Here is a 25,063-nt window from a genome sequence, read left to right on the forward strand (position 1 = left end):
TTAACTATTAACATAATTGTTACTATGTTAATTGCCTTCAATCTAATATGGAAATCTTTAAAAATGTGCATCATGGACATCTCAACAATTAAGCATTTTATAGACATGCTGAAACTTTAACTTTTTTGTATTGACTTAACCAAGATTATCTTGAACATATTTATTAATTGATGTTTATGCTAAGTTATTTTGTATTATTATAATTGACAAATGAATATTTGAATGTCGCAAAATTTTGAAGTGTGTAAAATGTTATTGATGTTCACACTAATGCACAAATTGCCATTTGTTGAACTTCAAATATAAGCATTCTATTTGTTTAAATCTCATATTGTGCAATATATGTGGTTTCTTTTAAAATTTTGTGTATAGAACAAACTATTTGTCTAAATTTCAATTTTTTAGTGTACCAACACACATTATGGTACACAGAAATCCTCACAAAAAGAATCTTTTTTGAATCCAACATCTACAATAAACAAAGCTGATTATGAAGAACTTATAAATAAAATGAATAGTATTAGGATTGTTGGTCCTCAAATTTCTGCTCAAGCACTTGGTGATGTTGAAGCCACTAGGAAAGATAGGAGGACTAACCCACTATGGTTTAATTTGGTGGCATATAATACTATGTAAGAATCAGTCTACTTTACTTATACTTTTCCTTATGAGAGTTTTTATGAAATTTTGAATTACTAATAGACTATTTCCTTATGTAATATGATATGTTTTTCAGGGAAGCCAATGAATCACTACCTCAAATATCTACACCTTATTTAAGAATTAAGTGAGCCTTTGCTTTATTTTTCTGTCAAAATCATGCATGCATGGAATGTCATTTCTTTGTCTTCCCCATATTTATGAATGTATATTTAAATAATATTTTTAAAAGACTTTAATCCATGGGTTTTTAATAAAACTTTGCCTTTCCCCACAAGTAGGATTCGAACCCTTGAACTTAGAATAGAAAGGGGAATAAAGTACAAAGTACATTATTATAAGGGTTGTGTATTTTTAAAATTCTTTATATTGTGTCTAATACATTATAATTTTAAAATGTTTTAATGAGCTATTTCCCTACAATATATTAGTTTCCCATTATTAGAAAATTATGTTTGGAAAAAGGAATTGAGATCATTAGACATACAAAACATCCATGCCTAAGGAAATCAGATAATGAAAATGTACCCTTAAAAATTTCCAAAGAATAGAGTTTTGCAAAACTTAATAACATTTCATAACTTAAAAGCATATTATAACATTTAAATAGTTTTCCAACTAGGTGATATTTTGTTGTAAACTAGTTTTGAAAGAAGCATCCTCCTTCAAGCTTAAATAAATGGGCTTTTTATAATTGTGTCAAAAAAAGATATTACAATGGCTTGAAAAATCTAAATGATTTTCATTATTTAGTTCTGAAATGAAATGGATATTTTTTATTTACTAGATAGAGTTAGGATCATATATCTTCTTGGTTTGAAACATGATATGAAGAAGGATTACAAAATTAAAAATAAAAAATTTAAAACATATGAGACCATATTGGAAACATGCATACAAAAACTTTCGTCATTGAATGATATAGTAATAATGGTTAATATAGTAATAATGGTTAATGCATTTCATTTGCTTCTAATCATTTTTTCTAAGAAATTCTTTAGAGGGCACACGGTCACCCTTCAAAATAAGAAATATTTTGGCCTTGAAGAATAGTTTGCACCTACTATTCCAGTCGTCATATATTAAAATAAAGATCAACTATAGGGCTTGATATAGGTTTCCTCAACCGAGATTAATGCACAACAGTAGTTACCTTTATGATCTTACATTGAAACTGATGGTTCTGGTGGGGGTGTGATGTGCTAAGTTTACTCAAAAACTTACTCAAAGATCAAAAACTCACACACACTCAAAAAAAAGATAAAGGAGACAAGCAAATTGGTAACCCAGTTCAGCACAACCTTGCCTACATCTGGGGGCCAGACTCGGAGAAACAATCCAATAAAAGAGGTATAGGAACAAGGAATACAACACTCACTCACTCTTTCAATACAAAGAATATCCTCTCAAGATTGCCCGACGGCCATACTCTCAACTCTCACCGAAGAGTCTTTCACCATTGGTTCATCCTAAATCTTCAAGCAAGATCTCTTATATAGACGCACCCACGTCCACAAAGTTACCTCTTTTAGAATTCTCCGCAGCTTCCTAACTTGGACACCTTCCAAAGTTAGATGTTGCAACACCCAGTTGCAACATGACCCACCTTACTGAACATGACTTAGTTCTAGCCAAATGCACCCAAATCTGCGACCTTCAACCTCCCGGTTCCTTCATTCCGCCTCATAGCAGTTGACTCGACCTGAGCTCCTCCTGCCTACAACTGTTTCCTTCCTCACATCACTTCAGAAGATCTCCCTCTCTCGAGGGGCGTGCCCACCAAGGCACATGCGACCATCTCACCAAAGATAGCCATCGAAGATCTCCCGATCTTCTTTCCAAACTTGGCCCAAGTTTGGTCTTCCAAATGATCTTCTTTTGGCATATGAAATATTGTTACTAAACTTGATCTCATCTTCATCCAAGTTTAGTCTTCAATATCTTCAAGCATGATCTTCAATCATCCATGCTTGGATCTCCAAATCTCTAATCATATCTTATGCAATCTTCAATCAATCTCCACACATGATTGGTCTCCATGAATAGTTCCACCCATAGATAGCTCTTGGATCTTTCTTCAATTAGTAATGCTAAATATGGTCTTGATAATCTCCTTGGCATGTCTTTACCTTATTTAGTTTGTGTCTTCAAATAGCTTCACATCAAACTAAATCTTGTGTCTTTTAATAGCTTCATATAATCTTCATGATCTTGAACTCTTGCCAATAATAGAATATTCCTCTCTCTTCAAATAGATCTTTCTAAAAAGAACATCTATCAAAGATATGAATAATCATCCCGGATCTTACCAAGGATAGATAATCATACCTAAAATAAAACTTACCCTTTTTGAAGAGATCCTATAGTCTTGATGCACTTACCAAAAATAGTTTATCATCACATGATTGTATTGAGAGGAATATCTACCAAATAAAATCTTCAACCTTGATCTTCATAAAATCTCCACCTAGATCTTCATCACATGTCATGACCTCATCCTTTGCCACATCATCATCCTAGTCACTATTTCTTTTGATGAGTCATTTCTAGCCACGTCATCATCCTCATGCCATGTCACCATTTGGCTTGTCATATAATGCCAATCCACGTTATCAGACTTAACAATCTCCCCCTTTGGCATTATTTGACACAACCCTCTTGATTCTGCTCCTGTCAGACTGATGCTTGTTACAACACCATGTTACAACATGTACTGACAACTGGACATGACTTTAGGACTATTACAGGACTGATTGAATAACAAATTACAAACAACTAGTTGATGAATACATGACATAACAGACAAACAATCAACTAGATATTACAAACAGAAACAGTAATCAGTCCAGTCCAACATACTGAACAAAAGACACAAAAAAATTAGTCAACATCAGTCCTATCTCCCCCTTTGTGTCAGAGTCATGGCAAAGTGATCTTCAAAACTCCCCCTAAGTTGCTCCATTGCTGCTGGAGACTCTCCCTGTATGGCAAAGGATGTTCAAAAACAGAAAGCACACCATACAGGCTCCCCCTCAAGGACGGACATACTGCAAATGAAAAATAAACTAGAAAAGAAACACACTCGTTTGAAGAGCCCGTTGACCAGTAATTACATTTGGTAGAGACCTAAGGCACCCTTAGATATTCATATCGGGAAGCCTCAAGTAGTTTTGTAAAAATGTCGGCCAATTGCTTGTCAGTTACAACATGATCTAGCACGATAGTCTTGTTTTCCACTAAGTCACGTATGAAATGATGCCGGATATCAATGTGTTTGGTGTGAGAATGTTGAATAGGATTTTTGGAGATGTGAATTGCACTTTTGTTGTCACAAAGATAGTTAGTTGTCCTTGCTGGAGACCATAATCCTCAATCATCTCTTCATCCATATTAGTTGTGTGCAACAACTTCCGGCTGCTATATATTCATCTTCTGCAGTATACAGTGAGATTGAACTTTGCTTCTTACTGTACCAGGTAACTAGATTGTTTCCCAAATAAAAGCATCCTCCTGAGGTGCTTTTCCGATCATCTACATTTCCAGCCCAATCAGCATCACTATAACCAGCCAAGTGTGTATTTGAGTTATGAGAATACCAAATGCCAAACTCTGTTGTCCCACTGATATATCTAATAATTCTTTTAACAACTGTCAGATGTGATTCCTTTGGTGAAGCTTGATATCGAGCATAAACACCAACGCTGAAACAAATGTCTGGTCGGCTAGCTGTGAGGTAAAGTAGACTGCAGATCATACTTCTATATAGGCTGGGGTCTACGTCTTTCCTATGTTCATCCTTGGTAAGTTTCTCAGTGATACTCATCGGTGTCCTGACATGTCTTGCTTTTTCCAACCCAAACTTCTTTACCAGATTCTTTGCATATTTACTCTGAGTGATGAAGATACCATTCTTGCTTTGCTTGATCTGGAATCCTAGGAAGTGACTGAGCTCTCCTACCATACTCATTTCAAATTCTTGCTGCATCTGTAAAACAAATTGATCAACTTGGTCCTGTGATGTGGAACCAAAAACAATATCATCAACATATATTTGGACAACCATAATGTTGGACCCGATCTTCTTATTAAACAAGGTCTTGTCAACGCCTCCTCTTTGGTAACCTTTTTCAAGCAGATATTTTGTGAGACGTTCATACCAAGCCCTGGGTGCTTGGTTTAATCCATAGAGAGCTTTTTGTAACTTGAATACATGATCAAGATGCTGATAGTCTTCAAACCCTTTTGGTTGCTCAACATATACTTCTTCATTCAGAAAACCATTTAGGAAGGCACTTTTGACATCCATCTGATAGAGTTTGAATCCCATGCTGCATGCAATGGCTAACATTAGTCTAATGGATTCGAGACGAGCTACTGGGGCGAAGGTTTCATCAAAGTCTATCCCTTCCACTTGGGAGTAACCTTGAGCAACCAATCATGCTTTTGTTTCTGGTAACATTCCCTTTGTCATCAGTTTTATTCTTAAAGATCCATTTTGTCCCAATGATATTCACACCTACTGGCAGTGGAACAAGAGCCCAGACATTATTTCTGTTAAATTGATTCAGTTCTTCTTGCATAGCCACAATCCAGTATTCATCTTTCAGGGCTTCAGTTACGTTCCTTGGCTCTATAAGTGAGGTATAACACATGTATCCTACCAGCTCCTGATAGTCTATCTTCTTACTGTTCCTAGTGCGTCTTCCTTCATTGATGCTACCAATCACATCCTGGATTGGATGATTCTTCTTTACTGTGGATGATGGTTCTCAATCATTGTCTTCTTCACTGTCTTCATTGGATTCCGTGGTAGTGTCTTCTTGAGTTACAACATCTGTTTATTCCATTTGTCTGGCAGTTTCAAGAGCAACTTCAGGTGATATACCTAGTGTTGGAACAGGTGTTGCAACATGCTGCTGAATATCATCCTCATTGGAAATGATGGTCTGATGGTTATCTGGCTCTGCCTGGATGTTTTGAGACTCATAGCCAGTTGCTTCTTCACAAATATCATCAACAACAACATTGTAGGTTTCCATTATTTTCTCAATTCATGAATTGAACACACGATAGGCACGACTGTTTATGAAATAACCAAAGAAGATTCCTTCATCACTCTTTTCATCAAACTTTCCCAGTTGTTCTCTGTCATTCAGAATGTAGCATTTGCTTCCAAACACATAAAAGTATCTGAGATTAGGTTTTTTGCCTTTCCACACTTCATATGGAGTCTGCTCAGAACCTGGACGAAGATAAACTCTATTCAGAATGTAACAGGCTGTATTTACTGCTTCTGCCTAGAATTTTGTTGGAAGTTTCTTATCATTCAGCATAGCTCTGGCCATCTCTTGGAGAGTTCGATTCTTTCGTTCGACTACTCCATTTTGTTGAGGTGTTTTTGGTGCTGAAAATTCATAATGTATCCCATGCTTTTCACAAAATTCTGAAAAATGACTATTTTCAAATTCCTTTCCATGATCACTTCTAATTCTTATGATTCTGCCAATCTGACGATGTTTTTCGTTTTGAACCTGAAGACACAACTTCTTGAATACTACAAATGCTTCTAACTTATCTTTTAAAAACTCAACCCAGGTAAATCAGGAGTAGTCATCAACACAAACAAATATGTATCTGCTTCCTGACATACTTTCTTCTTGTGTAGGACCAACCAAGTCCATGTGTAGTAATTCCAAACTTATTTTTGTTTGTTCTTCTGACAAGTACCACAAACCTTATTCTCTATCTTTTTTAACTTGGGTATCCCTCTTACAGCTCCAAGTTCGATAATCTTTATTAGACTTTTGTAGTTGACATGCCCAAGCTTCCGATGCCAGACTTCTGTCATGTTGCAAGAGGTGTTGTAACATTGATATGACTTTTGAAGAAGATAGCAGTTGTCTAAAGACCTTGCACCTGTTAGGATACACTTGTCGGTAGTATCATATACACTACACTTGTCTTTAGTGAATTTCACAATCATATTCTGATCATACAGCTTGCTGATACTCATAAGATTTACTTTCAGCCCATCTACATGTAGCACATTTTTCAAATCTGGTAGACCAGGTAACAATAGTGTTCCTTTACCTACGACTTCACTCTTCTGCCCATCTCCAAACGTAACTTCCCCAACTGAGCACCGTTTATAATTCTGAATAAGACTTTTGTTACCTGTCATATGTCTTGAACATCCATTATCAAAATACCAGTCTTCTCTTGAGGGTTTCCTTGCAGAGGTGTATGCAACTCCGCACAAGGAATTATGCCCAGACTTATTCTGTCTTCTTTGACTAGGGTGATTTGATTCAGTCTGTGTCTTGAAGCTAACATATTTGATGGTGTTTTTCTTAACGGAACCTTCATTTTTGTCAGGTCCAGATTCATGTTTCTCTTCACAGTTGTTTTGAAGATGACCCCTTTTCTTACACTTCCAACACTGCTGATTTCTGCTCTTCTTCTGAACCTTCAGTTGGATGTTGTTGTAACAGCTATTCTTGACAACATGTTGTAGGAGACTGGTGGCACTGGTGGAAATTGCTTGTCCAACTTGGCCTTGGCTAGTCTTTGTGGAAATGACACTAGTGGCACGTAAGGTTTTGGGGGTGTGTATCTTGGTGCCTCATCAACTATCTCTGCATCTCCACTATTTTCTTCAGCCATTTGCTGTTGTATATCATTTTTTTCAACTGGATTCACCCCAATGTTTTCATTTTCAGCTTGTTTTGACTTGGGATCTTCCAATTGTTTCCACTCCTTAGAGTTATAGCTTTGCAATGCTCACTTGGATTAATTTCTGGTTTTCCTGGAAACATCCCTGGGGGTCTGGATGAAAAACTAGCTTATTAAGCAATCTGATTTTCCAGCATTTTGTTGTGGGTAGCCAAGGAATCAACCTTAGAAGTAAGCTGCCGAATTGCTTCATTCATGACTTGACCTTGTTGCTTGAACTCTTCATTTTGCTTGGCTTATGTTGCAACAAAGTTCTCTAGCAAAGCCTCTAAATTTGATTTTTGCACAGGTTGTGGATTGGAAATTCTCTGCTGGAATCCTGGTGGCTGTCTAGGAACATTAGAGCTGAAATTTTGCTCAAAATGAGGTTGATTGTTCTTGTAAGAAAAATTAGGATGATTTCGCCAACCAGGGTTGTAAGTGTTAGAGAATGGATCATTGACAGGTCTCTGACTAAAGTTGTTTAGATAATTCATTTGCTCCATGGATGGTTCTGAAGATGGGGATGCGATCAACTGACAGTTTGTAGCTAAGTGTCCTATAGAACCACAGATTTCACATGTGACATTGGTGATAGTTGGAGCATTTGCATTCAGTTTGTCAAATTTTTGAGTTAGAGCATCCACCTTGGCTGCAATTAGGTTTAAGGCCTCCACCTCATGTCTTCCTGCAGGTTTTGGAGTTGTGTTTCTTTCACTTACCCATTGGCAGTAGTTGAGAGCCATGTCTTCAATCAAATTATAAGCGTCATCCACTTTTTTGTTCATCAAAGCTCCTCCTGATATAGCATCAACTAAAATGCGAGAGTTATAGTTTAATCCACTGTAGAATGTTTGAACAACTAGCCATTTCTCCAAGCCATGGTGTGGGCATAGTCTCATAAGCTCCTTGAATCTGTCCCAAGCCTCATACAACAATTCACCATCCTTTTGATAAAAACCAGTGATCTGGTTCCGCAACTAGGCTGTTTTGCTTGGCGGGAAATATTTAGAAAGGAAAATTTGGAGCAATTGATCCCATGTTTTGATAGAGCCTTCAGGTAATGAGTGTAACCAAGCTCGAGCCTTGTCCCGTAATGAGAAAGGAAAAAGTCTGAGTCTAACTGCATCTTGTGGGACTCCATTGAGCTTAACAGTGTCGCAGTATTCAAGGAAAACAGAGAGATGCAGGTGTGGATCTTCTACTGGTGATCCTCCAAACTGATTCTGCTGAATTAATGACATAAGTGCTGGCTGTAACTGAAAATTGTTTGCTTCAACAGGTGGTCTTGCAATGCTGGATTGCAATCCTTGGGCACTCGGGGCTGCAAAATCTCTCAAAGTTTTACTGTTATCTTCCATGTTTGATACTTGTGAGGACTCTTTAAGCTTTTCTTTCCTTTGATATTGAAGTCGGAAACCCTTCTCAAATTCTAGATTTGGTTCCAAGAAACTTCCAAGACTTCGATTTCTTTGCATAGAATGAGAATTAACCTGCAAAGAAACGAAACAAGTTAAGTGAATTGGACTAATTTGGAAAAACAGAGAATAAAATGCCTAGTCTAACCAGGTTGCAAATCAATTAATATCAACACTATGGTCCCCGGCAATGGCGCCAAGAACTTGTTGCACAACCGCAAGCACACGGTTTTGCCAAATAGTAAATAAGTATCGATCCCACGAGGACCAAGTATGATTACCAACCTATTGCAACAAAGGGGTATCTAGACAATTAAAAAGATAGGGATTGGAAATAACAAGAAGCAGGGAATAAAACACAATCAAGGCCGAGAGGAACACAGGGCTATGGATTATGCTTCAGGTTAAAATAGACTTAGGTTTGGGAACTCACCACAAGGTTTAACATAAATGATGTGTTGGATCTAGACTAGATTTGGGTAGATCTCTTGAAGGGCATTCATCCTAAGCTACTTGTCACTCTCTTTCAAGAGATAACAAGTTGGGCTTGATCAAGGCTACCTCCTACTTTCGTGGTAGATGAACCCTTCTCAAAACCTGAATAAATACAGTGATTAAGTAATAAGCCCTTAAGAACTACCTTTCAGCAGGTTCAGTGTGATTAATGAGGTTTTAAGACCCAAGTTATCCTTTCAGTTAACCTAGATCTCTAAGATAGCAAGCAATGCTTTCACAATCACAAGCTGTGTACACAAATCAGAAATCAACTCAAGAAATCTACCATTAAACATAAGAGATCCATACATAAAGTATCAACACATCACACACATAGCACCTTGGGCTAATCCCAAACCTAAGTAAAGTTTCACACACACATCATCTCAGTCACAAAGACAACTAGAAAGAATATATATTTCACAAAAAGCAGCACAACAAGGCTGAAAAACTCCGTATGATGTCTACAGGAGTGTGTTCTCCAATCTTCAGCTCTCTTTTCCTCCTTCAGCCTCCTTCCAATCTTCAGATTTTCTTTTCTACCTTTCTAGCCGCCAGCCCTTTTCCTCCTAACCCTCTCTCCCTTTTACCCGAAAGCCCCTTTGGTCCTTTTTATAGCCAAAAGATAAAAGCTAGGCCTCAGTCACTTTACAGACCACAGGTACTTCTCGCAGTCCACAGGCAAGTTATGTATCTCTACAGTCTCCAGGGTTCAATTCCTGCTTCCTACAATTAAAACAACTAGAAGGAGTAGTTTGTACAAAAAGAAAGGATAATAATCATAAAGACTAGGAAAAATGCATGATGTTGGTAATGTGATTTGTATGTGCAACAATAAAATCTCCACCTAGATCTTCATCACATGTCATGACCTCATCCTTTGCCACATCATCATCCTAGTCACCATTTCTTTTGATGAGTCATTTCTAGCCACGTCATCATTCTTATGCCATGTCACCATTTTACTTGTCATATAATGCCAATCCACATCATCAGACTTAACAGAAACCATGACACCAATATATGACTTTAATATGGACAAGCTTACTATTGTGCATGCCACCAACATACCTAGATCATTGTTTCATGGGAACAAATTTGATGCTAAAATAATTAACATGAAATAATGCATATTTCGATAGTAAAATTTTTATAATCATCGCAAATGGGTTTATCTTAAAGATATTATTGTTTAATGTTCTATAATCTAATGGTCTTCTAGTTAATGCTCCTGTTATAAGTATTGTTTTTTTTTGTCTCAGAGATGCCAATGAACCAAATTTTCTCTTCCAAAAATATCTCTAAAAAAAACTCAATCTTGAGAATGAAAATGAGGTAAGTTGTTTAGACATAAAGAAAATACTTTGATAACTATTTAATAGAACTCTCTTTCTTTATTTTTTTTTTAATTTGATTTATTTGAATGTTAGCAATGTTTTACAAAGTTAATTACTAGCTAATTTTCTAGAAATAATTATGTGAAGGTTTAAATTGCTCGATCCTTGCTTTTCTCGACTCGGTATTAATTATGATTTATCTTTTAAGTTAATTTGAGCTTTTATTAATTTTATATATATATATATAACCTATTGCATTGGTCATGTCAATATTTATCAAGGCAAATCATTTAGAAAATGTTTGAAATATAAATGAGATCTTAAAACCAATTATTTTATGAATACTTCACAGATTCCAAGTGATCTTTAGAATTTAGAGTATATAGGTTTAACTAATTACTCATCACTTGTTTATGTGATGTTATCAATCCTATTTATTCTATTATAATGTATTATTTCTCAATAATCATGAATAGACAAACTCTTAAACTTGTGGCAGGTGGAGATTTTATGTTGTGGCTGGCGAATGAGTTCTACATTGACCTTGCATGAATTGATAGATTGTTGGCTACCTGCAAGATTATCAAAAAGAGTGCACATATATTTGGGAGCCCCGGCAGAAAATTTTGTGATAACCCTCTCCTACCGTAGAAAAGTTCTGTCTTCAGCAATAGAGACACTAGCACCATGGACTCTTTTGCCATATTCCCTAATTCCAAATGCCATTGTGAAAAACTAATCATGATTTGAAATTAGTTAGACTTGTTCCTCAACTTTTATTTCAAGTTTTCAAAAGGCTAAATCCAATTTTCATGCTACAAAGACAATATATGTAATGTTGGAGAAATGATCTCTAGGATGTTCTTCTGTTGCATCTTGATGTTTCTTAGTTATTAAAACCTAAACTATTAAATATATGGATTAGAATTATATTTATATTTTTTTTCTCAAGCATTGTGATTTTATGTCTATACCCTCTTGGCTTTCATGGAATTATAGCTATTAAACTTCCTTAGCCTTTGGCTTGGCTAATATTTTATTTAAAATGTTTTTTAAAAAACATTTCAAATATTTTTTTCCCTTTCATATTATGCAAACTCCACATTCACTTAATCATTCTAAAAACATTGTATAAAAATGCCAAAGTTTACCAATGAAGGTTGATCCAAGTGGTAAAGACTTGAGTTGCTTACGCACATAGTTTCAAGTTTGAACCTTTGTATATGTAAATAAAATTTAAAAAAAAATCACCCACTCTATGAATCAATGATCTAAAAAATAATGATAATTTTCATTATTTCTACAAATCCAATAATGTCTAATTATTATTCACTATCCTCATTCGCTTAAGCATTCAATATTTATGTTAAAATATTAATGTTTTACATTTCATAAATGCAATTAATATTTGTTAGTGCAACCGCACTATTTATTGGCATGATTTGACACCTAGACCAAGTGACATGGCAACTAAGGTGACAAAGCATAATTGATGATGTGGCAAGCATGGTGACATGGCAAGAAGACTTGGAGTGCAAGGCAAACATCTTGAAGATCTTGGTAGAGTTATTTTTAGTAAGTCTCTAACATGGAGCCAAATATCTTGAAGATCATGGTGAAGCTATCTTGAAGATCTTGGTGGAATTATTCTTGGAAACATGAAGACAAGATCATATCAAGACCATACTTAGAGAGATATGATTGAAGACTAAATATGGTGGAGCTTAATTAAAGAAAGATCTATTCATGGTATGAACGAAGACTAATTCAAGATATGATTTGAAGAATCCTTGATGAAGATTGATTGAAGTCTATTGAAGGCAAGATTTGAGGACCAAACTTGGGTGAATTGAAGATCAAGTTTGGAGAATCTTTGAAGACCAAATTTAGGTGAATTGAAGACTAAGTTTGGCAAGTTTCATGGAAGACGCACAAAGACGTGCACCCCTTGCGAGGGGACTGAGTGATGAGGAACTGAGGAGGTAGGCTAGTTGCCGGCAGTCGGGATCGGGAGATTTTGCTGCATCGACTCAGACTAAGCATGACCGGGAGGTTGATGGGTCTTGAGGTCGTCCGCAATGTAACCGAACTCGATCAAGTCGTGATCGGGGCCATGTTGCAATTCATGTTACAACGGGAGTTGCAATGACTAATTTCAGCGAGTTTTTTTAAATTAGTAGTCAGGGGATTCTAAAAGAGGTATGTGCTATATTTGGGACGTTGAGGCGTCTATATAAGCTACCTTGCTCGTAGATTGTAGGTGTGACTCTTGGGTGACTCTTTGAGGAGAGTGTGTGAGCACCAGACAATCTAGAGAGGGTAGTGATCTTTATTATTGAGAGTGTGAGTGACAAGTGTTTGTACTCATCTATTTTTACCTCTTTAAGTGGATTGTTTATCTCCGGGCTTGGCCCCCCAGACGTAGGCGAGTGGACGCTGAACTGGGTTACCAACGTTGTGTGTCTCCTTGTGTTTGTTTGTGTGCTCTTTCTTTATTGGTTTGTGTGAGACTTCTATGAGTGCTTAAGTGTTACCTAATACCCACAAACCACACCGGAGGAACTAACAATATTAATGATGAACATATAAATCTAAAACAACAAAGCTTGCTAGATACATACATCCAATAAAGACCTTTATTCCTTGTGCTTTCAAAGCTGCTATTGAATAATTCATGATCTTTCATGATCTCACATTCTCCATGTATATTGATCACTACTCTTTCAATATCATCCAATGACATTGTCTTATGCTTATTGCCCAAGAATCAATTCACAGCCACACGCACACACTGTTATGAACCCATTTTGCTTTTCTTGTATGATAACCTGCTTTTTTCAATCAATGAATGTGGTATTTTTTTTTCTTTGTCCTTTTTTTCGCTATAATTTGAGGAGGGTTAGTTTCTTGCTTCATTCTTTTCCTTATTCCTTTCTTGATACATAATAAAATTTACAAGACGTTTATCATCTCCTTTGGAATTGTTATCACTAACATGAATCGCCAAGTTGGTTACATTAATAAACTATGCAACTTTATTCTTCTATCATAAACCAGTTTGGAAGAAATTCATTTTGAAAAATCAATGATGAGAATGAGTTGATCCCTCAATCCTTCACTTTGCAAAGGAAAAAGTTACCATCCTTCTAATGTGAAGGTGGTTCCCAAAAAATTCATTCCAAAATAAAAAATTTGAGAAGGAATTATAGGAAAAATAGAGATCCAATTGGAGAAAGTATGACAGAAATAATAAGATAAAAGAACATATGATCTGCAATAAAAATATAACATTAAAATATTTTCTTTTTCCAAATATTGAAATGGGAAGAACTTGTATTGAAGTAATTCATTATGGTATTAGTGCACTTATCTAAAACCATGGAGGCAAAGACACACACAAGGAAAAAGAAGAGAGAGATCTTATATAAAATTTGGTTGATTACTTGAATTTGTTTCTATTACTGGTGCAACAATTAGAAAACAACTTGAGATTGTTGTAGGCCATATATGGAGAGAATTTAAGCTCACTAATGACCCTTGATGACTTAATTAATCCACATAAACAATCAAATTTTCTAGAAAATTTTGTTCTTTATCCCATGAAGAATATCTGACTTACTATTGTTGGTGTGTCAACTAATTACAATACTAAGAGTGGTTTTTATTTTAATTTGAACAAGTATTGAAATGGAAGACACACCTTCAAGATCTTTGACCCTTGCAAAATAATTATTTCTTAACAAATCAAAATAATAACCAATGTCATATAAATGATCTATTTTTTTTTTCAAACATCCTATGAGTTGTTCCAATTCCTATTTTAATAAACATCAAATATTTCCTTGCCAACAGTTTCAAGTCTTCTTTTCATTCCACATTCGAGCCTTCAAGATCACCAACTATCTAAGCCAGGGTCTCAGCTTATTGCCCTAGCCCTAAAATGCTACTAAAAACTGATATATTATAAAGCAAGAAACTTCTTTCCCATGGTCTCAGAAGATAAAGTCTTACTTCATCCGATGCTCATAAGAAGGATGGACCCACTTCTGGTGGAAGATTTCAAGGAATTGAATCAAAAGCATATAATATTAAATCAGTAATAGAAGATGATCAAGAGGAGAATGAATGACAAAATCTTGGAATCAATGGAAAAAAAGAGCTTTCAACAAATTTGTTTAAGAAAGAAGAGTATTAGGACAAGTGCATATTCCTTAGAATAAGATAACGTCTTCTATATTGTACTAATTAAGAATATTTTAGTTGAATCCTTAGGTTAAGGAATAGATTCATCATCCCATTACAATATGATCAAGAATGAGAGAAAGAACTAATAACCTGTTTTGATATTTCTATTGAAATACCCATAAATGGTATTTTACATTACTAGTTTATTGTTTTGAGGCACATATAGTGGAAGGGAAACCAATGGACAGTGTCTATGAATAGCCTACTCACTCTCTCCTTCAACAAATCTGTCAGCCACCTTCACAACTGTCAAAGTTTCTACTCTAAATTAACATCATTATCTCAATCATCCATCCGTTTAAGTTCTCAAATAAGTTCTTAAAATTTTTTTATTCAATTTCCCTTGATAAAACCAAAAGCTTTGCAGCTAACCATCCTCCTGCTCATGCCACTTGGATGAATATTCCTATTTGTCAACTATCAATTTGTCCGTTTTCTTGTATCAAACTAACATTTTATTAATTTGTATCCACTACTAGAAGAATGTTCCTTTGCTTTCTTTCTTTTGTACTTGTTTTTTAATAAAATAGGTGGTTTATCCACTTTTATTAAATATATATATATATATATATATATATGTATATATATACTAGCTAGCTTTTTTTATGATTTTTGCAATTGCAATAAAATGCACAAATTTCCTTTTCTATATCATCTATAAAATGTATAAAACCTCTTCAGTCCATTTATTCGAACATTTGCAGTGTCTCTCCTATCTAGTCTATTGATGGGTTTCAGTATTATCTTATGTTTATTGATTATTATATAAAGTATATATCGTTTATATCTAAAGTAGCAAATCTAAAGTAATATTTTTTGTATCCTCTTAAAAGAAGATATAAAGTAATATATTTTCTATCCCTTTAAAAGAAAATATTTTTTGTGTAAATGGTAACTCTCTTTCCCTTCCAAGTAAGAGGTTGAGGGATTAACTCCCTCTCATAACATTGGTTAAGATGAATGACTTGTCCACCTTATCCAAAAAAGAAAAATAAATGAAAAAACTTACAGCCATCATAGAAAAATTTTCATACCCTTATTATAACATTTGGCTCTTGTATATAGGAGATTTTCCACCCTAAAATCATTGGCATTTCTCATTTTCTTACTCCACTATATACCCCTAAACACAATGCCAGCCTAGAGACAACATCACCATATTGTAGAGACAAGTTTGACACTTCTTTATGTTACTCATCTCCCTCTTAAATTATGATCATATGCTTTTCTTAAAGCTCATAATGATTCTCCCTACCTTCGCCTCTATTGTTCTTTCCCAAATTAAAGTAAAGCAAGAATCTTTACTTGCCTATGCTTTCTTTGGTTGCATCCCTTAATTTCTTCTCATAAATTACAACCTCACTGTACTCCATATGTCTTTCTTGGCCATTCACTCAACTAAAGTCTATATCAAAGTTATGATCCTCAAACATCCAGATTCCATCTCACACGTTAAGTTGATTTTGTTGAAATTGAACTTCCTTACTCCACCCTTGAACTATATGTTGCATGGCCAAACCAAGATATCATACCCAACTAGAGAATGCAATCTGTACTTTACCCGATGGGTATACCCGTATTCGTATCCCTTCAAAGAGGGTATTACCCTCTTTGATCGGGTACGGATACAGGTAAGGGCATTACCCGTTATTTTTTTAGCGGAAACGAGTCAGGTAAAAGTATGCCTCTACCCTACCCATACCCTTACCTGTTGAAGAGGATACGGGTAAAACCCATACCCATACCCGTACTCTTATATATATATATATATATATATAATTTTTTTTATAAAGCTAAACATTTACCCAACAATTAACCTAAGATCCATTTTCATGGGAAAAAAAATAGTTTAAATTTACTCTTAATACATTTATTTGGATTTTATTTAATTTTTAAATTTATATTTGATAAAGCATAATATTATCAAAATTGAATTTTGGATGTATATTAAGAATTATAATTAAATTTTTTTAAAAAATAAACATTATAAAATAAATATAAAAAAAATAATGTCATAATAGTTTACTAGTGTTATGCCCAAGCTATACACGGGAGAGATAAATATATATTAAAAATAATATTTGCACCAACATAATTGTGATCATTTTGATAATAATGTTTGAAAATTGAAATTTAATGAAGTATATTGTTCCTCAAACTTTTAAAAACAACACATTGAATCTAAATTTTAAAAATTATTTATAAATTCTCTCATAATTATGATGATTCTCTAATTTCATTTAATAATATTTATCCTTCATAAATTAATAAAAAACACTATAATAAATGAATTCATACTACATATTTTTTTTATAAATTGTTCTTTTCAATAAATCCTAATTAATTTAGGATTAAATTATAAATACCTTCGTGGTTTAGCAAGTCAATCCTTTGAATAATTTGTAATTAATTTAAAACAAAATTACAAATATTTTTATGTTGTTGCAATACAATCCCTCTAATAATCTACAATTAGTTGAAGTTTATATTTCAACAATATTTTTATATCAAATATTTATCAATTTTTTAAATTATCAATATTTTTATTTATAAATATTTTTTAAATTATAATTTTCTTTTAAAGTTTTGGTACATATAATTATAAATAGATGCTAATGAAAATCAATCAAATTGTTATCTTGTATAAATCAATTTGTTACATATAATTTTTATGTGAACATATCATTTAAGATAAACAATTATGTATTAAAAAATTTTAAAACATTAATATTGACTATTAGCATTATAAAAAAATGAATATGCGTTTATCTTTTTGGCCAATAAATATTTTATTTTAATTATTTTAAAATATTTTTAAATGAGATCAATTAAAAATAAATAAATAAAATTATTCCAATTATAATATTGATAATTATTATACATATCAAATAATAATATAAATTTCATGATTTAGTTTAAAAAACAAAATTAAAATAGTTTATCTCCCCAAATTTTAAATACTAAACAAAATCCCTAAAAATAACAAAAAAAACAACAAAACAAAATCCCCCAAATCGGCAAATCCTTAACCCCTCACTCGGACACTCTTGACTCTTCTCAGCTAGCCCTCTTTGGTTTGGTTTCAAGGCATAACAAAGCATCAAAGCCACTCACGGAATCACCCTCGCCGCCGCACTCAACCTCCATTTAGGACTCACCGGAGTCTCCATCGCAGCTACTGCCTCAAACTCTCTCATCTCCTCTCCCTCCTCCTCTACATCCACCTCTCCGATACAAAAGGGACTAGAGTTCATCAGAGTCCGAGAGACCGCTAATTGTCCCCCGATCCTTCTCATTTTCAATTTTCATTTAATTGGTTTTGGAACCTCCTCAACAAGGGTTGAACCAAAGGTTCAGGGTATAAATTCACATTCTTCATTGGATTTTGAATTTGAATTTTGATTTCGTACATTATTTGTTATTATTTGCTATGAAGTTGTTTTTCTTATTATTTAGTACATATAGTTGGTTTTCTCATCTAAATTTTGATGTTAATTTTTTTATAGTTTGTCAATATATCAACAAGTGAAAGGACTCATCTCATTCCAGTAGAATTTGAATCGCAAGAGTCAACTCCTACCCCATTTGAGGCTGAAAACCCACACAGACATAGTTCAATTGCAGTGCCAATTGAAGCTTTTGATATTCAAACTACCAATGAAGAAAACTCCAATCGAAAAGTTAGTGATTTTTGGCAAACTTTTACCGAGAAAATAATGAATGGGATTATTAAGGCTGAATATAAGCAATGCAAGAAGTTGTTGGCCAATGCAAAGATGGGAACAAATCATTTACGCCACCATTCAAAAACATGTACAAGGAGATACAATATGGATACAAGACAAAGGATATTAACAAAAGATGTTATGACTTAAGATCTCAAAAGTCAAGCCTTTGATCAAGATGTGGCAAGAAATAGGTTGCCTTCAATGATCACAATTCATGGTTATCCTCTCTCTATGGTTGATCATCATGCTTTTCAGGAGTTTTGTGGTTCTCTACAACCATTGTTCAAAGATCCAACGTGCAATACTATAAGTGATATTTTGAAGTTATATAAGCTTGAAAGAGCAAAGGCAATCAAATTCTTAGAGAAAAATAAGAGTAAAATTGCACTTACAACTGACATGTGGACTTCAAGCAACCAAATATATATATATATATATATATGGTGGTTACCGCACATTTGATGGATAACTCATGCATATTACAAAGTCAACTTTTGGGGTATGTTTTATGACTTATTAAATAATTAATTAATTATATAGTCAATTTTACTTACAATGTTACTTGCTTTTGTAAATATTTTAAATTAATATGGCATGTCCTCACACAATGTTACTTTCTTTTTGTAAATAGGTTTATGTATGTGCCATGTCCTCATACTAGTCAAGTGTTAGCTCAAGCATTGGTTCAATGTATATATGTCGGATTGGAATATTGTCCGAAATTATCATCTATTACGGTTGACAATTATTCTACTGATGATGCTATGATTGTTAAGGTTAAAAATAAATTAGAAGAAAATAATTTGATGTTGTCTGGTTGTTTCTTGCATATGCGTTGTTGTGCAAACATTCTGAATATAATTGTTAAACATAGGCTTGATGTTATTAAGGATGGGATTGAGAAGATTAGAGATGGTGTTGTTTATTGGTCTGCTACACCTAAAAGGGTTGAGAAATTTGAAGAAACGGCAAAATAGTTGAAGTTCTCAAATATCAAAAAATTGATTTTAGATTGCCCAACTAGATGGAACTCCACATATATGACGTTAGAAACTGCTATTATCCATAAGGATGTATTTTTACCTTTAAGACAATGTGAATCTCAATTCAAATGTTTACCAAATGAAACTGACTGGGAGTTTGCTAAAAAAATATGTGAGAAGCTAAAAATATTTTACACAACCACTGAAATCTTTTCTGCCACAAAATATCCAACTGCAAATTTATTCTTTAGAAAATTTTGTCAAATAAGGTAGCTTTGAACCAATGGTACTTGATGATGATGATGCTATGATTAGTAAAATGGCTATGATGATGATGGAGAAGTATGACAAGTATTGGGGCGCAGTACATGAAAAGATGGCAATTACTTCAGTTTTAGATCCTCGTATCCTTTTTTTATACAATTGAAGTTTATTTCTCCAAGATATTTGGTTCAGAATATAATGAGAAAGTTGAGAAAATTCGAGATATTATACTTGTGTTGTTGAAAGCTTATGATACTTCTAAGGATAAGAGTACTATGAGAGTAATGTTTCTTCAAAAGAAGTTAATGCTAATTTTGATGATGAAAAGTTTTTAGCATTTAGGCAAAGAAGAAAAAGGTTAAAGTAATGGTGACAACAGATTTAAATCATTATCTTGAAGATGATGTGGTGATTAATTCAAAAACAAACTTTGATATTTTGGTATGGTGGAAGGTAAATGGGATGAAGTTTCCAACCTTGCAGGCTATTGCGAGGGATATTCATGTCATTCCTATATCCACAATTTCTTCAAATTCTTCTTTTAGCATGAGTAGAAAAATGTTGACTCCTCATCGAAATCATCTTCAGCCAAATACCATTGAGGCATTGATGTGTACACAAAGTTGGTTATTAGGATATCCTCTAGGTATATTATTTATTATTTCATTTGTATACAAATTATTATCAATCTTTCCATTAACATTTTGCTATTATTGTAGAAGTTATAACTCTTAATGATCTAACCTATAATTTGGACGATCTTGAAGATCTAGACACTGTAGGTATTGTATCTTTTTAATATATTTACATTATTTTCCATACCGATTAAATTTTTTATTTATTTAACATGTTCTTTTGTTAGAATCGTTGGATACTAATGATGTAAGCATTGGTGGATTTAGTTTTTAAAGATTTTTCACATATAATTAGTAAGTGTATAACTAATAATTTTCCTTGAATTTAATGATAGTTTGATCATATCACTTAATATATTTTTTTATGTTTTTAAGGGAATTGCAGACGGACGAGTTGGTTTGAGAAGGTAAGACTTTCTTTGGCAATGTTTAAAACTTTGCAAGAAACATAATGAATTGGAAGTTGAGTCAATTTACTTCCATATTTAATCAGCTGATATTGTTGCTAATAAACTATTATTCAAATGATATTGCATGGAACCTGCTGTAAATTTAGAACAAAAATTAAAACCATGACTACCTATTTTTTGTTCTTTACCATGTTGGACCTCAAGACTTAGTATATCACCTGACTTTGCAATTGTGTGTTATAGGTTTTCAATATCATTTCAGGTAGGCATCTTAGACATTTTGGTTTAAGATGCTCATACTTTGGAAAACCTTTTAAAATGTTTAAGCAAGATAATTTTCTTGTGGACTGTAACATGAGCATGTCGACGGGTGTTTGAGCAAGATAATTTTCTAGATTAAGTATAATTTCAATTATTAACAAACATATTGTCTTTTGTGTTATTCTTTTCCTATACAGTATGTTCATTCCGACGGGTGTATCGTGGGTTAGAAATCACTCTATCTCTCATGCAAATACTCACACAATCACACAGAAACCAAAGAAAAAGGAGGCACAGAAATTGGTAACCCAATTCGGGACAACATGTGCCTACGTATGGGGAGCCAAGCCCGGAGATAAAAATCCACTAAAATAGAGGAATAAAAATGAGTACAACTCTCACACTCAACCTCACAAAAATAAACAAGAACCCTCTCTAGATTGTCCAATGCCCACTCTCACTCACCTATATACTTGGTTCTCTCCTGTGGCTCCTCCTAAATCTTAGAGTAAGGTTTCTTATATAGACGTCTCAATATCCCAAATATAGCACCTCCCTCTTTTAGAATCTCAGCAGCTCTTAATTTGTATACCTTCCCAAATTAGACGTTGCAACTCCTGTTGTAACCGAACTTGCAATGCGGCCCACCTACTAGCCTTGACGAAGTCGTAGCTTCCATTACAATGAGACCTGTAGATGCCTCTAGTCTTCCTCACTGTGTTCAAATCTTAGTCAATGTAATCAAATCCTCCCGATCTCGACCTACTAGCAACTAGCTCGTATCCTCACATCTTATTAGCAATACCCTCGCAAGGGTCACACCCCATATGGAACGTCTCTATCATACCAAAGATAGTCTTCAAAAAATCTTCAAATGATCTTTAAATTTTTCTTTCCAAACTTGATTTTCATTCATCCAAGTTTGGTTCTCATAATCATCTAGTTTCCAAACTTAATCCTCCTTCATCCAAGTTTAGCTCTTCATGATCTTGCCTCTAATCTTCTCCATGTATAGTTGTTTCTTCAAATAGCTCCACACATAGACAGCTTCAATGAGATCTTGGCCTCTATATAGTTGATCTCCTAAGCTTGATTTACTTGCTAAATATAGATTTGTCTTCATATGGCCACTGCTTGTACTTCAAGAGAGATCCTCCAACTTGATTTTCTTGCAAAAAATAGTTCCTCTAAAGATAACTTCATATCTTCATGTCATCTCTTGACACATCATCATGCTATCTCATTATAATTTCCACGTCATCACGCTTTGCCACATCACCTTCAGTTGTTATGTCACTATTGACACATATTAAATGATGCCAAATATAGAGCCTAGCTCTAACACAATATGATGATGTCAACAATGTTTTTTTCTGCATGGTGAACATATTGAAGATGTGTACATCGCTTAACCACCTATAATCTCTAGCTCTACCCATCCCTCATATGCTTGCAAGTTTTACGAGGCTTTTAATGCCTCAAACAAACAACTTAGGCATGGTATAGTAAAATTAAATAGCATTTTCTTTTTCCTAGCTTATATTGCTCGCACCATGATCATTGTCTATTCACTTCATATCATGCTACCACTATTATATATATATATATATACTGGGAATGATTTTACTATGCTTACCTAAGTTATCAAGCGGCTTGGTATTTGCTTCTCTATCAAGGGTCATTATATTCTGGGGATTAAAATTAATAGATCAACTTCTAGTTTTTTTCTATCACAACACAAATGCATACAAGTTTTCCTTGACTATCAAAAAATGACTAATGTCGAGGCATGAAGTTGCTACACCATTCTCTACCAATTTCTTTCTTGCTACTCATGACATTGCTCTAATTGATGATATTAAAACTTACAAAACTCTTGTCAAGTTTCAACATCTCCATTTTATAAAGCCCAACATTGGTGTTGCCATAAATAAGCTTTCTCAATTCATGTCTTGTCCCATATTTCATCAAAGACAAGCCTTAAAATGTCTTCTTAGTTAGATTCCTTGTTGCACCTCTAAACATGGTTTTCTTCTTCACCAACAGTACTCTCTTTCTCTATGGCTTTTCCAATGCTGATTGGGGCACTCATCATAATGATCAAATTCTATTAGTTTTCTTGGTCAAAATCCAATTTTATGGTCTTTTAAGCAGCAATATTCCATTTCTCAATCATTGATAGAAGCTGAGTATCATGTTGTTACTAACATCACTATTAAACTTTGTTGCTTATAACCCTCTTAAAGGAAATTCATGTTGCTCGACACTTCCAATAATCATCTACAATGATGGTACAAACCTATGCTATACTAATCATGTTTCTATTTCAGCATGAAACACATTGAACTTAACTATCATTTTATTCGCACAAATTAGTATAGCGTTCTCCACATTACATGTGTCCTCTCATAATTAGCTAACTGATATTCTAATAAAAGACTTTCCCCTACTCAACTTTTGCTTATCTATCTTCCAATATTGGTGTTGCACTTAGCTCCATTATCTTACAAGGGCATATTAGGTCAAATACAGATTTCCTAAAATGGGAGAATATCTTCGCAAGCGATTGTAATTAATCTTCTTATATTAAGACAAATACATATTCCTTAGAATAAGAAAACACCTCCCATATTTGTTGATTATGATTTATATAACGCAAGTATACGCTATCGCAAACAAGTAATATAATGATAAAAGAGTATCGTTCCCACGAGGATTGAGCCTATTAATTACCAAAATTACTAACCCTAATTCTACTTGATTAATGAAATTGAAGAAGTTTAATTTAGAAAATATAATTCAAGGACTAGAGAGAGAGAGAGAGATAAGGAGAAATCAATGTCGAGAGATTCTAGGGTTTCCGAGTTCACCTAGACTAATTCCACCTAGATCATCTAATTCAATCAATCAAGGTTTGTTTCTTATATTGTCATCAAATTTCTCTAAATTACATATTGATCTTTCTCAAGCATCAATAGCATATTCCACTAGATAAGTTAACATCATCTCTGAGATAACTGTGAACCTATGGAACTCATTAAGCTCTAGAAATTTAAAATGATGCATACAACCTCATAAATATCTCTATCTTATGATGATTGTATAATATTTCAACCAAGACCTAATTCAATTATCACCTCTCGGTCTCAAATCAAATTAATAATCATGCAATTGGTGATCAAGCAATCACAAGCATTAAGCATAGATTAAAATATCCAACATAGTCTTGAAACAAACATCAATTAAATTAAACAAAGATGAATCTAGGGTTTTATAGTCTGGCTACATCGTAGCCCTAGAAAAAGTATTTAGAACATAATGATTGCAAAGTTCGACATATTAACAAGGTTCATAATAAAATAAACAAAGAAAAACTAAAAACTAAAGCCTGGCAATGAATCCGCGCCGAAACTTCGCTCCCGATCTCTTGATCTCCGAAATTCTCCTCCCTTTTCGTCTCAACCCTAGCCCCTTTTATAACATAAAAATCGGGGTAGCGCCTAGGCGCCAAAGACTGTAGCGCCTAGGCGCTATACTTTCTGTTTTGCACCTCTTGATGTTGTAGCGCCTAAGCGCTGCATGCTAGCGCCTAGGCGCTAGATTTTCTGTTTTGCTCTTCTTCCTCCAATTTTGTGCCTTTTACATGTTCTTCCTTCAAATCATTTTCTTTCTTTCCTACAATGCAATAACAATAAGATTATGAGTAAAATTGGTTCAAAATAATTCAAATTTAATTCATTATGAGTTAAAGAAGGTCTATATATTAAGTGCAAATTATACTCATCAATATTTAATAGCAATATTCACACCAATAGAAATTTAATAACAGGTGGAAAACAAAAAGAAATAAAAAATAGAGACACGAAATCTTCTAGTGATTCAACAAATTATGGCGTATCTCTATTGTAGAGAGATT

The 25,063-nt window shown here is 33.9% G+C and overlaps 1 non-coding gene across 1 annotated transcript; it reads left to right on the top strand.

Annotated features, from left to right (window-relative positions):
• Positions 1-8,247: 8,247 nt before the first annotated feature.
• LOC120278338 lies at positions 8,248-8,353 on the top strand. Its single transcript, XR_005541674.1, has one exon. It is a non-coding gene; the product is annotated as a small nucleolar RNA R71 (small nucleolar RNA).
• The last annotated feature ends 16,710 nt before the right edge of the window (positions 8,354-25,063 follow it).

This window comes from Dioscorea cayenensis, chromosome 15 (genome assembly GCF_009730915.1).
Source record: "Dioscorea cayenensis subsp. rotundata cultivar TDr96_F1 chromosome 15, TDr96_F1_v2_PseudoChromosome.rev07_lg8_w22 25.fasta, whole genome shotgun sequence".
Lineage (NCBI taxonomy): Eukaryota > Viridiplantae > Streptophyta > Magnoliopsida > Dioscoreales > Dioscoreaceae > Dioscorea > Dioscorea cayenensis.